Here is a 12,839-nt window from a genome sequence, read left to right on the forward strand (position 1 = left end):
TTATTATTTTTGCTATGTTGCTGTTTTAAGGTACTTTTTAAAAATAAGTAGATCAGAATCTAAGCGTGCAAAACACGCACGCAACATGTTGTTTGTGTGTTTTTGCGTGAAAAAGGCAGGTTTCTGCGTTAACGTGAACACTGATTCCTTCTATTCCGTGGTATATTACGTGACACGACTAAATCGGCATTACAGCCAGGAAACTGATAATACCGATACTCAAAAGATGTAATCAAGTAAACCCACCCGGAGCTGTTTGGCTTCATTAATTGAGATCGACCGACCCCTCACGTCGGAACTAGCGTAACCTTTGAACAAATTGTGTCGGTCGATGCTCTCGGAATACCTCGGTCGAAGTCGGTTGTCATGGATATTTGTTCAAGGTACGTTTGTAATAATAACGATAAAATGTTGTATTACAGTGATACATTCCACCGTATGCACTCGGTTTTCTTTAAATTTAATTTGTTAAGTTTAAAAGACGTATTTATTTATGATTAGTCAAAAGTGTGACGTTAGATACAAAATGTGGGATTTGTCTTCGTGCGAAGAATTTAGGCTCTACTGAACAGTCTTCCTCGTATGCCCGCCCTCAGACCATGGTTGTCCTACCACGCTGTATTCTTACTTCCACTTGTCTAAACCTCGGGACTACTAACTCCCCACATCTTCAGTTCACAGAAACACATTTCGATGTTCTTCCCGACAAAATGTAGTTGTGTGCGAACTGAGGGACGAGGCGAAAGATGCCATTAATACTTTCCGAAAACATCCGATTCGTGCCGATTGACCAAATTGACCCGATGTCCCAAAAGAGCAAACTTCGAAAGGCGGAGAGTCTCTGATGAAATTAATCATATATGTGTCAGCGACTGATTGAATACTGTTTATGTTGTACGAGAACGTTGGTTGTCGGCACGGCGCAAGGAGTCACAAGAGGGCGCTTGGATCGATTAACTTTCCTATGAAGAGAACAACTATGATGGAAATAGGTGATGAATCCTGCTTGATCTCAGCGTGGATCTTTCCCCCGACAGGTCACTCGGGGTGTTGATCAGTGAGTTGGCCCTTGGCTGAACACAGGACATGATGTCACTCGGGGTGTTGATCAGTGAGTTCGTCCTTGGCAGAATACAGGACATGTTGTCACTCGGGGTGTTGATGAGTGAGTTAGTCCTTGGCAGAAAACAGGACATGTTGTCACTCGGGGTGTTGATGAGTGAGTTCGTCCTTGGCAGAACACAGGTCATGTTGTCACACCGGGTGTTGATCAGTGAGTTAGTCCTTGGCAGAAAACAGGACATGTTGTCACTCGGGGTGTTGATCAGTGAGTTCGTCCTTGGCAGAACACAGGTCATGTTGTCACACCGGGTGTTGATCAGTGAGTTAGTCCTTGGCTGAACACAGGACATGTTGTCACTCTGGGTGTTGATCAGTGAGTTAGTCCTTGGCTGAACACAGGACATGTTGTCACTCTGGGTGCTGATCAGTAGGTTGGTCCTTGGCAGAAAACAGGACATGTTTTCACTCGGGGTGTTGATCAGCGAGTTGGTCCTTGGATGAACACAGGACATGTTGTCACTCGGGGTGCTGATCAGTCAGTGAGTTCAGTGAGAGCAGAACACAGGACATACTGTCAGTGGGGGATGTTGGTCAGAGAGTTGGTCCATAGCAGTATACAGGACATGTTATCATATCGGTAATTACTTATACACCGATGACAGGTCTGTATATACATTACGTAGATTTTGATTTTTCACTGCCTAGTTGGAATCACCGTTTTTTTTCATCTAGTTTGTTTGTTATTCACATGTCAGATCATGCAGTTTTTCGATTTCCATAGTGTATGTCAGTCCACGCCAAAGTCACCATCCACCATTCGAGACCTGGCTTTTGTCACTCACGCTACATCTTAAATCGACCTGTGAAGATCCGGTATAGAAGTGTTCTCCAGCAACTCATACTTGTCGTAGGAGGCGACTAACGGGGTCAGGTGGCCAGGCTCGCTGAGATCGATACTCATGATATTGACCACTGCATTGCCTTGCCTAGGTTAGACAAAGAGACAATCGTGTTGAATCTTACTCTATGCCAGTAAGAGCGTACGCTGTCAAGTCTTGCCACTTGTTTAACTTGTGCCACACACGTCCCTTGAGCTAGGATGACTGTATGGTCTGTGCAAAGGTCAAAATCAGGATCCGCTGATGATGATTTCGAATCCAAGAGTTTTTCCAATTATGGCTTTGGGCTGCCATACTATTTCTCTGCTTACGTACTTCAACAGGTTGTTAGAGGTCTACATGTCTACATACTGCGACAATAGGAATAGTTTCTCACTCTAGTCATGATGAAAGTGAAATACATGTTCAGTGTTTTCACAAGGGTAATGAGCATATTCAACTAGAAGTGATTGTACTATTCTTGACTCTTTTAGAGTGAGTGACTTTGGTTTTATATTCCTTTTAGGAATTATGTGTCGCCTGTACACCGAGAAAGCAAACGAATAAACAAACAAACAAAATCCTAGAAAAACCAAAAAGCAAAACCAAACCAACCAACCAAACAAAAAAAACCCAAAACAACCACCACCACCACAACAACCAACAACAGCAACAAACAAACAAACAAACAAACAAAAAAAAAAAACAAAAAAAACCCCCAAAACAACAGAAGTAAAAAAAGAACAGAAACCAAAGGAAACATTCCTCTTTTGAAACTAGCAAACAGGTAGAACCAGGCCAAATGTATCGCATATAACATTATAGCATTATGTGTTTTTGTTTACAAAAAACATTTAAAAAGCCTCCCCAAAAACATTTCCATAGAGATGACACACTAACTTAAACCAGGTTAAACCTGTTCCTGACTGCCCCTTCATCCACCTGCCACCTCAAAGTGATATGTGTGTCTCCACCCTGGAGAACAACTACTGACAGCTACTTCGTCGACAACGTCAGAACGACGGCGAGGGATTAACGCAGCTAAATACAGTCATAAACCCTTCAGAGACTTCCAGGCGCCGTTTCAAGATGGTTGCACTTCAGAAAATCAGATAAATCGGATTGTTTGAGGTCATTAAGTTGAGGGATATTCCTTACCCTTTAATGTACGGGATAGTTTTGATAAAAATGATTCATTTTAAAAAAAGGTCTTATAAAAATATTACCATTGGAATTACAGAGTAAAAACATTAATATCGAAGGCGTAATAACTTCGTTGAAGTGGCAATTAGCTTTGAGTTTGATGTTTCAGGAAGGTGTCTTTTATGTGATTGTTCAAACGGTTTGTCTCGATGATGATAAAACTTTGAGGATCAGTTCGATTTATAAAAGAACAACATGAGGGTGAACATCCAGCGTCCTATTCCGCGCCATTGTCGTGAACGTTGCGGGGATAACAAAATGTTTGAAGGAATGAATTTAATTGCATTTTTGGATGACCAAGCACCAGAGCAGTAGTGGGGACTGATTGACAGAATGAAAAATATAGAGACGGCAGGGTTTGCTATACCTTCCATTGGGTAGGGGTGGTGTTGTGGTGGGAGGTACTCGTGTGTTATGCATTGTATCAAAATGGGGTCGTCAACATGTGTTAGCTCAAAGACACCATGTCCCCTCCGCCTTGTCCCTTCACATTGTATGACAATCAAACCCATCACCGGAGTTTGGTTAAATTAATTTAGTTATTACTGTTTAAACCTTAAATAGAGCATAAACTAACACAGATTGATATATACCTAGGTAATACCTGTATGTTAAGCCCTTTGGTGAACGGCGCCATTTTTTAACATTTTTGTTCTTGTTATTGGAGAGTACGTTCAAGTAAACAGGTAAATGGTATGTAGGTTCTTTGCAGTTTTGTATTTTTTCTTACTGGGCTCCAGCCATGCTCATGCACATGCCTGCTCGAGTTGGTTGATGAAACTTTTCAACACTCGTCTCTAAACAAAGCCACCAAATAATCACCGCTTGTTAACATGTGATTTAGGTTTCCCTGTGGTGATGAATTACCATATCACCATGGACATTGAACTACGGGGCATTAAAACCGGCCAGATGCTAGAAAAACGCGTGCATGGGTATTTCGTGATACGTGTTATCAACATGAGGATTTGAAGGGGGCTGATAATTGACTTTTAACTACTGGTTTCTTGACAAGTGTTTGGCTAAAGCCAACTGGTCAAACACCAACTGACCACAGTCCACTCCCACACTAGCCGGGGGTAAATCCGAGGTTATAATGATCGTAAATGTGGTTCTGAATAGACGTCTTCAACCCCTTCTTTTCCACCCTCGTTAAGTGAATAGTCCAAGATGGCCATCGTCAAACCGCCCCTTCAGATTTGAATAGTAATAATTATTGTTACGGCGCGTGCCCGGTCATGTGATCTGCACCGGTCAGTCGGATTCAGATAACAGAGTGGTCAGTTATAATACTGGCCTTTGAATGCATTGTGAGGCTGTTCGGTTGCACGGTGTCTTTAAAACTGTGTTTGATATTGAAATAATTAATGGATTTCACCTTTGTCACGCGCGGACAGGTGGTATCACGTGACCTTGCTCCTGGGGTGAGGCAGGTGGGCGGGAGGGGTGGCACAGTCTCGCTTATCCCAGTCCGTATGGGTAACGTGTATTCGTAAAGGGAAGCGGTTCAGAAGCGGGGATGAAAGCCTCTGCGCTTGCTTACGCGAGAACTATCATCTGTTTGTTTATGAAATCCCTGGGGTCGGGCTGTTGACACTGTCCCCTCAGGGCGGATGCTAAGCAAAATTCCCGGCTGGAGATTCTTCAAGAAAAACTTCCATTTAACTACCTGAAAGCATTTTCTGGTATTGACCGCTTACACACCAATTTTCCTAATCACAAGACGATCATTGTTTTAAAATTATTTCAAGTATCGCCTCGAAACTCCTGTCAAGAGAGAAAATAATCAACGTGAGCGTCGGGAGTATTTGCTGATCAGCGCGCCAAACAGTTGCAAGCAGCTCAGAGACCCGTCGTGTTTGACAATCAGCTCGGAAGCGCTCGGGCGAGGACGGAAAAAGACGGACAGTCTCAGCCTTCCAAACGAAAGAGTTCTCTTTGACAAGCGCTCCGTGGATAGCCACTGCTTGTCGGCAGGAATTGGAGGCGGGCCAACAAATCGAAACGTAATTTTTATTACGAAAACAGAGCTCGGCTTTAGTTTGAGAACCACTGGTTGACGGGCAGTTGGGAAAGACACAGTTCGTTGCGTCAGACTTCAGGAGGGAAATTCTTACTCGCCGTGTTGGAATGGAAATTCTCAAAGTTGGTTTGAGTTTAATGATGTAAGTTCAAAGCGGCTTGTTAAAGGACACAGAAGGAATTTGTGGAAATCTGAAGTTAGACGCGGTGTGTACTGTGATTGTTGTGGAGCTTGAGTACATCATCTGTTACTGTGGAGAGCAGTCATCACTGTAAGTAGATATATATTTATTTACCGAAGTACAGTTATACATTCATGCATTATATCTGATATTTTATAAACAGTGAGATGAACGCTGTGACACCACTTTGATGCTAAAGTATCTTTTTGTTTCCCCCATGAATCGGTTACTATAGGAAGGATCCTTTGCCGACTTGTCATTTAATAATATTTTGTGAGTGACTGTATTTATCAGCTGAACTGATAATCCAATGTCTGCTTTGAAATGCTAGCTTCTTTAATGAGAGTGTTGTGGAACTTTAGAGTTTAAAAGACGTTTACACTGGGTCTATGTATTTTATTTTCTGTGTGATCATATAAATGTTTTTAATACCATGAGAGAAAAGGATCTTTAAGCAGTATTCAGTGTCTTTGATGATAGTAAACAGTCAGTTGGGAGATATGGTATAAAGTGAGTGTAATGGATATGAATGAGGCTATAAAATGTCTTTTTATCGAGTCACATGTAAATATTTCTTTCCTGTAAACCCAAGAAAATACACCGCCATGATTCTGTATTTGAGACGACGTTAGAATTAGGTCATATAGATTTTAAACTTTAAGGAAATTTTCAAGTTCATTATCAATGGAAAATCGTTGAAAATATTTTAAAGGGAATGCTGCCTACAAGTGTTTATTACATTCTGTCTTGGGGAAAAGTCAATACCTAAATAGCGGGATTTGTCTCTGAGAATAAGTGAAATCTCTCCCCACCTGCACGAGCAGCACGATCAATCCTGTCACGTGACACTTTGACATGCGCTTACGGTAAAAACGTGATAAGCCGATCTCGTCCAGGAAGGTTTACGTTTTGGTTGACAAGCGATTATTAAGAACTGCTGAATTCAACAAGAGGAAAACGCGTTCAACTAAATTGAAACTGAGTGAAATTGAAACTGACAAAAAAAACCACACAACGATATTTCGGTCGACCTAGAACGTCATGATGACGTCATGATGACGTTTCATGATGACGTTAATGTGATATTTTTGTCTCTATTTAATGTTGCCTATGTTTCTTTACTTTGCACTATCGATGTGGCGTTGTTGTGCATACTTCTCTTGTGGTACCAACTCCCTTCCTAAAAAAAGAGATTAACAAAAAAATGAATGCATTAATCGTCGCAAAAAATCTTCTTACCGACTCCCTCATTTGGTATAGGCACGGTTCCTTATACTCGTGAAGAGCTGACCAACGGGATCGGGTGGTCAGACTTGTTAACTTGGTTGAACCAAGTCATCATATCCCTGTTGCCCATATCGATGCTCGTGCTATAGATCACTGGATTGTCTGGTACAGACTCGACTATTACAGATCACCACCACATCGCTGAAATATTGGCTAGTGCATCGTTAAGCAACAACAGCAACAACAAAACCAAAAAGCCCCGTGAAGCCCATTTTCTGGTGTCGACCGCCGTGATATTGCTGGAATATTGCTAAAAGCGGCGTAAAACTAAACTCACTCACTCACACCAAAAAGCCCCAAACCCCCAAACCTTATCAATATTACTGAACGTATGTTTTTCTGAACTAGTTAAGATCGGTGACCTCTTTTGTGTTTGCTGTTAAACGGCGCACTCAGCAGTGTTCTAGTTATATCTGTATATAATCAGGCTGGATCAGACAATCCAATGATTGACATCATGAGCACATCGACCTACTAGGATACGATGACATGCATCAATCATTTCAAGGAGCCTAATCGACAAGTATGGGTTCCTAATCGGATCTTCTCAGGTCAGTCATATTTTTGAAACAATGATCTTATTCATTGATACACCTTCTTTTGCTCATGTATAAATACATTAGAATCTCATAGAGATAGGAAATGAATGTTCCTGCTTGTTTGAATTACGAGGATATTCCAACATGAAAGGGTCCAGATTACTTTGAGTAAACGCATTTTAAACTATCAAAATCAAATAAAAATCAGTCGTTGAAGAGGAAGAAAAGAACCCTGAAAAGACTTCGCTCGTAAAGAATAATTTCATGGAAGGTCCCTTGGTAATATTATTGAAGCATATTCCAAACATTCACAGAAGAAGTGTCATGTTTCAAAGTGAGGTTAACGTTCGTCAACGAAGGCCAGGGTTGACAGCGTATGATGAAAGAACTTCAATTTTGTTAAAACGATAAGAAATGAAGTTGGTTCTCTTATCCGTCGCCAATGTGACGTCACGCAGGTTTTTGGCGGTGAAAATTATTAAGTTGCCCAAATCTAAGATGCAGGTTCACGACTATAGATACAAACTCCACGAGTGTTTTCGTAAGATCGTAATTGTAATTCGGTACAGATAACGAACTGAGATATTATTAATGGTTGTGTATAATGGTTTCCTCAACCTAATACTTCACTCATATTTGCTTGAATATGGAATTTAGCGACAAATTTATGACGCGGTCAAAATGGAGAACTTCGTCACGACTGATATGTAGTTAATTATGAATCAGACAAACCAGTGATTGATGCAGTGAACATCGTCAACGGTGAAAAATAGCGATACTCCTGTACATCTGCTTTGTGAGTATTGTAGGTGACATTCATATAACCAAACTGTGCAACTATGTATGTTCATTAGTATATAAGGTGTTGTGTATACTTGTGCAGTTCGCATAGTTCATGGATTCAGCTAGTGCCAATCGTTTCAATGTTTGTGATCTATTGGGCGATTTCACATAATTTCATCTTTTTTAACTCGATATCCCCAATTCACGTGTGTTTGTGGGGAGGCGGGGTATGGGGTGTGTGGATGAATGTAAGCACGTATGCAATAAAAGCACTGTCACTTTTTTGAAGATCTCACTCACGCACTCACTCACTGATTCAGTCAGGGATAGGCAGGCTTTTGGCTGCCATAACCTCGCCGTAAATGATGAAGGTCAACGGCTGTCAGTTTTCATTTAATTCCAGCATTTGAAACATGTGCTGTCGTTCCGTATCTTTTGAAATGAATGCATTTTTGATGCACCCGAGAAGAACCAGTGACGTTACAAATCAACGCCATCTAGCATGTCATTACATCCCGTTTGAAGTAACCGATTACCCCTATCGTCAAGATCTACCACACCAGATACGTTTTATCAGAACTCAGCTTTGATTTTAAGAACAATTACATTTGGCAACACCATTTTGTTCTTTTAACCATATGTACATTGTATTTTTTCCTTTCTTTGACGTTTGTCTGTGATGGGGTTTGGGAGAATTCTACCTACTCAGTACCCTCTTCACGTTAAGTGTATGTCAGAATATCCTCACATGTGGTTTATAGGATACTTCAAGACAGAAAATAATGATTGTTGAGTCGGCAGTTTTTCAAGAGTCGGACATAACAAGACAAGAATAGCGCGGTCGATATATATATGAATGAAAAACATACACTTACGGAGGTATCATTCTGGTGAAAGTTAGGCAAAAGGTTGAGACTGGATCGAGAAACTGCTTCAGCATGTTGGCAATATTTCTCGGCAACAGAGCCAGTATATGCATTGTATCCTGTTTAATCCGGTTCCCGTTTACACTGCTCAAGTAAACATGCGCTTGTTACTAGTCCTCGGCTTGTAATCCATGCTTCAGAGACGACTTACGGGATAGAGTGGTTAGCCTCGCTGATTTGGTTCACACATATCGTCGTATCCAAATAACGCTCATGAGGTCAGTCATTGGGTTTGAAGTCCAGACTCGAATATTACAACCCGGCAAGTAGCTGCAATATAGCTCAGTGGCATTAACACAATGTAGAAACAAATTAGAATATAGGAAGCCTCTAGTCCCTTACAAACACACCCGCGATAAATCTCAGCTATACCCTGGCTGCATCTACTATTCGACTCGATAATTTTATTACCTCCCTTGGCTGACTTTATATCCAATCAGGTGTCTACGCAGGGAGGTTGAACGCACCAATCACAACTCACGATTTTCAAATCATCTAACTGATTAAACTTGGCACCACAAGTCATGCAGAGGAACTCTGAATGAGGTGGAAGGAGGTTTGGATATATTTTTAAAAGTTTCAGATCTGGTTCAGACTTGATTGTTTACAGACCACGGCGACATACCCGTAATATTGCTTAGTGCGGCGTAAAACAACAAACCATCCATGTAGTCAGTGTACGTTGAAGGAGACACAGCACGTATACCTAAGTCCATGTGACTTTGTTGAATATTGGTTTACGTAGCTGTATGCAACATAACGTCTACAGTAGGAACGGTTATATGCACTTTCTTCTGGAAGAGTCAAACCAGTGGTTAATAGGGTGAGCAACGATTCGTCGATTAGTCCATATGACCCACCAGTTACTCACTTGTTACCCGGTTCTCATTTTCGTCACGTGTGGGCGAGCTGACTGTTGGCTGTTCGTCAGCTGTTAGTTGTGCTAGAAAACACCACGGGCGTGGGTTCGAATCCCAATTCGACCCCTTTCGCCATCAACATAGCCGTGGTCTTGTGTCCCACCAAAACATTGCGCGCCTTGGGGCCTCTCATCTTAGGTCAATCTATGACTCCTGGAATTTACTGCGTTAAACAAAATTCACTCGCTCCATTTCGCTCAAATGCACTTCACCGGAAGTCCAAGGTAGGCACTGATTCACTAGCTTCAAATTCACAGTATTCACAACTTCAGTTGAGTCTTCCCTTTTAAAACGCAACGACTGGAGACCGGAAATGAGTGCTAAAACAGTTGACAGTGACTACCGAAGGTAGTAAACAAAGATAACGTGAAGACAGATTTTCGACATAATCCGACACCACCCAACTCCATACGGAATATTGTGGTAAGTGTTACATTTATTACAGACAGTCCTTTTCCTGGGCCCGTTTTGCTCATACCGATGATAGCGCCCATCTGACGTGTGCGGTGAAGGACGTTGGAGAATGCGTTGCTCCATGGAAGGTCGTTGACATTAGCGCCTCGCACACTACGCCAAACTACTACCGCTGGTTTATCTATTGTGTGTCAAACGGATATCTTTCAAACACTTGTGGGTGCACGTCGGAACTGATGTGACGTTACGTTGAACCATTCATCTCTGACGTCACTCTCTGTCTGACGTCACATCAGTTCCTACGTGCGACCGTTTCGTGGACGATCATCTGGACTATCGGTCAACTGATGACGTTCGTGAAGCCTGTAGGTTGTGGAATGGTGGACACCAAACTCTGGAAACTTGATGTAGACAAATTACCACATCCATTTTTTACGGGTCTCAAGGCGCATTGTTTTGTCTGTTTAAAAATCTTAATTCGGTTTCGTGATATTGCAACATCTCCAAATATCTGTTTGGTTAATGCATACCTACTGTTCAAGTCTATTATCATTTCAACGGATATTTGTATCTCTGACAGTAACATATATCAAACTGTTAACATTTGTGTACCTCATGTGCTATGTTTTCTTTTTTTTATCAAATACACTTGACAGTAACACAACAGAAGTAATTGACAACGACAAGACCATTACAGACCCAGTCGACAGAAATAGCAGCATGTATATTTCAGCCAATCGATACGAACAGCAACCCTTAGCAGCGGTCAGGACTGATTGTTTTTAGAGATGCTCGTATCTCAGAATTCAATTTAAAGCTTTTAAATGAAATCCGTGAGCTGCGGGCGATGAAAGGGTGTAATTATCAAGGTAGGATGTACATTCGCGGATCCGTGGCAGTGATAGGAAGCGCTGGCTAATAGCTAATGACTGTACTAATAGACTGTAATCAGTTCGCTCGGATAACTGCGTCTGTGTAGAGGCAATTAACTCGGCGTTGAACTGCTACTGGTCGCTCTCGATATGAGAAAAGATTAAAAGAAATTTGGATGGCTAGATGACACTGTTTACGATTTGAGGGTGATAACTTGGTTGTGTGGCATAGCTCATGCAGACGCTGTTGTCGTCATTTCTCGCCGGTATTGATTTCATGGGGCTGATAGTACTTGCATAATCATAGTGTCCCTTTTGATGATGTTTTATGATGACCCGTGAGTGAGTGAGTGCTAATTATGCTTTTATCCCCAGACCACCTCGCTGTTTAGCGAACGACTCAGAGGTTGCCATGTTTCGAAGCGAACTCAGTTTCTTGCTTGCCGCAACCTAGTGCTCAGACTGTTCGCTCGTTACACCGAAGACCTGGGTTCGATTCCCCACACTAGTACAATGTGTGAAACCCATTTTCAGGTGTCCCCTTCGTGATATTTCCGGAATATTGCTAAAAACGGCGTAAAACCTTTCTCAATCTTGTGGTGGTCATGAACTATATCACACTGACTTGATGACTTAACCCCAAGCTCAGTGGTTAAATGTTCCGTTGATGAAGCGTTAGGTCTGTGGCAGAGATCAACTCTTTGTCCTTGATTTATGTGAATTACAAGACTTGATTCAGTCGATGTGATTTATACAGGGGTGATTCGTATGTAAATGCGAGTATCTGGTCGCCGTTGCATAAAAGGAGCGTGTTTTCTTTTGAAGTATGAAACGGAATATTAAAAAGGAAAAATCGTGCTTGTTCATTTGGAATAGATCGTTCAAAAGATAAGCGGGGGTTTACATGTGTAGGATAATATTTAACAAAAAGGTTTCGACTCTTTGTAGGCTTTTATGTGGCAAATGAGCCGAAATCGTAGACTGTTTGCGCAAACATCAATTGAATTTGAATGGACGAAAAACATCACCAAACTAAGTGATCAAAATGATTTATTGATCAACATGGATGAAATGGTGTTTAGGATGCTAAGTGCAGAAAGCACTACGTACACAAATGAGATTCTTTGATACAGCAAACTAAGGCTATAAATAACTCAAAGAGACCATTAATTTTAGTCCGTTATAATCATAGTTCTTTATAACCATTTTGACTAAAATATTCAGTAGGTAGTCGGAAGAAGAAAATTACCAAGTTCTTTACATCCGTCACTTCGTTAAAAGGGCCATCGTTACAAACGTAGAATACTGCACCAGTATGTGTAGACTTAGTAAGTAATAGAATGTGTATTTATGAGACATTCTTACGTGTCTTGTTTACGCCATTGAATTTACCATTATCCCGAGGCAGGGACGATAAGATAGCCTAGTGGCTAAAGTATCCCCTCTTCCTGGTTCTACTCACGGATACATTATGAGAATCCCATTTTGAGGTGTTCCCGCGACATTGCTGGAGTATTGCTAAAAGCGGCATAAAACTAAACTCACTCGTTTCGAAAAACATCCAAGTAAATGTAGGATGTTTGTTCGGTGTGAAACAGCGGCACTGGGTTGTGCAACTCCCCAGCAAACAGCAGTGTTGACTCATATTGATACTCCTAAAACAGGATTAGCATTCGGAGATGAAGGGAGATGTCTTGCAGATGATCTTTCCTTGCCCATGACTATGAGGAAGTTTAATGCTCTAAAGCAGT

The 12,839-nt window shown here is 41.4% G+C and overlaps 1 protein-coding gene across 2 annotated transcripts in view; it reads left to right on the forward strand.

Moving 5' to 3' along the window:
• Window positions 1-5,004: 5,004 nt before the first annotated feature.
• Window positions 5,005-12,839, forward strand: part of LOC137274120 (protein jagged-1-like) — a 72,387-nt gene continuing 64,552 nt past the window's right edge. Inside the window, exon 1 of one of the 2 annotated variants that reach the window (XM_067807126.1) lies at window positions 5,005-5,437. The gene's annotated coding sequence lies outside the window, so the exon portion shown is untranslated. The remainder of the gene's footprint in view (window positions 5,438-12,839) is intronic. The other variant, XM_067807128.1, reaches the window with a different exon arrangement.

Source organism: Haliotis asinina, chromosome 2 (genome assembly GCF_037392515.1).
Source record: "Haliotis asinina isolate JCU_RB_2024 chromosome 2, JCU_Hal_asi_v2, whole genome shotgun sequence".
In the NCBI taxonomy this organism is placed as follows: domain Eukaryota; kingdom Metazoa; phylum Mollusca; class Gastropoda; order Lepetellida; family Haliotidae; genus Haliotis; species Haliotis asinina.